Here is a 3,628-nt window from a genome sequence, read left to right as displayed (position 1 = left end):
AACAAACCCATTTAGAAATTTTAAAAAATATATATATATATATCATGATCACAGATAATGGGCACAACAAAAATGGTGCCTTTTTTCTCTGTGTGTCAGTGAAATGCATTTCATCACAGAAACATTCAAGTAAACCACGAACTGAAGAAAGAAAATTTACCTGAAGGAGAGAGATTGGAGGGTTTTTGAGTGTGGGTATAATCATCAGTCTCAAGCTTCTTCTTGCTTGATTTCCCTGGCAAACAAAAGCAATTCATGTTCTTTCTCTAAGGGGCTCTATCTATCTGAGCTTAGAACACAGAAAAGAAAACCCCCCAAGAGCATGAACAGGGAAATCAAAAGTGTTATAGAAACTGAAGCTTAGAGAGAGAAAGAAGAGAGAAGGAGGGGTTTTGATGGAAGTTGTGGGCAACGTTAGAGGGTCTAATATATTCGGGGCTTCAAATATATGAGGTGGAAATGAATTCTAAACAAACAAATGTGCCACAAGTCACAAAACAAAACAAAGTACCCAAAAGGGTGTTTTCGTCATTTCATACTCACGCGGATATGATAGCCTGCCTCGCATTCACCAAACGCCTATGTATTCGCGTTTCTTCTTTAAAAAAACTCTTAAGACTTTTAGTAATTAAAAAAAAAATTGTTCATTTAGTTTTTTTTTTTAAAGGTAGAAATGAGATTGGAATCCGAGATGTTTAAATGAGGATGAAAAAATTATGTCATTTGAGCTATATTTTGTTGGCAAAAAATTTGTTTATTTAGTTTTTATTTTTTAATGTGTGTTTATATTTGAGTAATTTTGGGATAAGGTTTTAGCAAATATATTAAGAAAGAATAAATTATCATTTGTACCCATAAAAGATACAGACGCTAACAAATATACTCATATAAAAATAAAATGACAATTGTAACTACAGAAGATGGCTTATGTGTGTAAAAAGTACCTTAATAGACCAATTACATGACGAACGTCCGGTACATTTGTCAGCATCTGTATCTTTCATGGTATAAATGATAATTTATTCTATTAAGAAATTGTTAAAATATAGTAACGTATATATAGTAAATAATTTTTTTGGTGTCATAAAGTAAATAATTTGGATCAATTAAATAAAGTTTGAGATTTAAAAGGTAGCAAAATTTGGATAGGTTATTATTAATAATAAATAAGCTATTTGTACCATTGTACCATGTCATTCATTGTTTGATAGGTTAGTAATGCAAAATTTTGGTTTTGTTTTAAGTTAACTTCTAAAAATAGCTAAATAATTTTTTTGTTTTGGTTATCCGCGGATTGGCGATATTTTCAATTTCAACCGGTAAAAAACTAATTTATTGCAGATTCTAAATTTTATTTTTAAATTTTTGAAACTTGTTTAAATAGAAATGAGCTGACCACTTAAATAAGGTGGAAATTCAGGTGCAATCGATTTCATGTGAAGTTAATACCTGAAAGCTGTTAGATAATTTAACTGATTTAACTAAATTTTCATCTAACGGCTCTCAGATATTAACTTTACGTGAAGTCAACTTTATCCGAGAGCTTTGAATAATTAGCTTTCATCTTTCCCTCAAGGGTAACAATTTGGTGACGTGGCTGCCAATGATTGGCTCGGTGGAAATTAGTGGAAGTTCGTTCGAAACACAGATCTTTGTCTTTCGCCGGTGGCATTGGCTCATACAAATCACATTGATTAATTACACATATATCATCTTTGAATAAATATACGAATTGAAAAGAGGAAAAATAAAATTTAAAAAAAAAAAAAGGTCAACGTCTCGAAAATTCAACTAGGCCCCACATGATGACGTAATAATGTGGGACCCACTTGCCTACGCGTATCGCACTTCATCGGTTTCCAATACTTGTGCTCTAACTCTAAACATCAGGGAATTCAAAAATAATTATTTATTATAGATTCTAGTATTGTATTCTACACTCTACCAATCTGACCGTTTTTAAATGGAAAATAATTAACTTTCTCTGTAAAATTTTCTTTATTTTTTGCTATATTTTTAATTTAATTAGCTAAAAAATAGATTTGAATTTTATTAAGAATTTATTATTAATTAATAAATTGTTAGATAGTGCATATATAAGATAGAGTTTTTTAAACGTTAACACTCACTTAAGTAAACGAATAATTTAATTACTTGACTAATTCATCAAATTAATTTTAAGTATGTTAATTTGGACATTAAAAAAATTAGATTATTTTATATTAGTTTTTAAAGTATAGAAGAGTTAATTAAAGGTGAATTATACGGTAAAGATGTAAGTTTACATATTTTTTTTTTAATAGAATGAAAGAGAGATTAATAAAGGTAAGACTCACATTTTGAATAATAATAAAATAATAAAAAATAACTATAAAATGAATTATATTCTCTCTCTATACCATTTTAATCTGTACAGTAGAACGCCACATAATTAAATTATAGTTTATTAGTTAGATAATAATTTGTAACAAATAATTTATAATTTAAATGGCATAATCTTCACATACTCAATGAAAAGGTTGCGGATTCGAATCTCCTATCTTTTGGTAAAAAAAAAATTATATTAGTTGTTATTCTAGAATTAATATGAGTCATTAAATTCGGTATATTAATGTAAATTTATTGCTATTAAAAAGTTTAGAAATTAAAATAATTGTAGTATTGGAGCTGAAGACCGAAGAATATGAAAAGGGAAATGTAGGGATAACCACGTTGCATGGTCGGTTCACCAAAACAAAACAGAATAAGTAATCTAGAAAGTTCCATTTTTTCTATATATATATAGTGCCACTATTCAAATTCCAAATTTCAAGCACTACCTATTAAGTAATGTGAAAAATTAAAAATTGTGGTGACAGCAATTAGCTTTGGTTAATTATTACCAAAAAGGAACAGGTTTATGCCCACGTATTGCTTAGAATAATCTCAGATTTTTTTAATTATTAATCATTATTGTATGTCATTAATTAACAGATAAGAAGTTTATGAGCAAAGTAGGGGGGTTTGTGAAAGAGACACATGGAATAAGATTGGTAGTTGATTAATTTGGTACGCATTCAACCGTTTTTATCAATGTATGTTATTGCGACATTTTTTGAATGATAATAAGACATGAAAGGTGACAAGAGATACACACACATGTCATTAAATTTAAGGTGGAAACTTTTAAGTTCGGATTAATGATGCGGAATATATGATTAACCTTTTAAGAAGATAATATATAATGCATGGATTACTTTGAAGAGAGCACAATAATTTTTGTTTCCTTTTACTCTCTCTTATTAATGTTATTTATATTTTTAAGTTTGTGTGGACGGTCCTTGATGTTGATAGCCACATAGCCACATATCATATATGTATATAATTAAGTACTTTGCAGGCTATTCATATTTAACTAAATAATCTTTTCCTTCCGGTTTAACTAATTAAATTAAACTTATGTATCCACCAGAAACTCGTAGCCGACAATTTTCTCCAAGTAGTTAGTAAGATAAAGAGTAAATACCCATCCGACCCTGATAATTACTTCGAAAGAACAACGAGATCTTCAAGAAAAAAAAAATCTAATCTGATCTTATTTTTTTTTTTATTGATTAATTTCGGTGCCAAAAAAAATAACATTGACTTT

Source organism: Arachis ipaensis, chromosome B03 (assembly GCF_000816755.2).
Source record: "Arachis ipaensis cultivar K30076 chromosome B03, Araip1.1, whole genome shotgun sequence".
Lineage (NCBI taxonomy): Eukaryota > Viridiplantae > Streptophyta > Magnoliopsida > Fabales > Fabaceae > Arachis > Arachis ipaensis.
The sequence above is the reverse complement of the archived record's forward strand: the minus strand, read 5'-3'. Positions refer to the sequence as shown.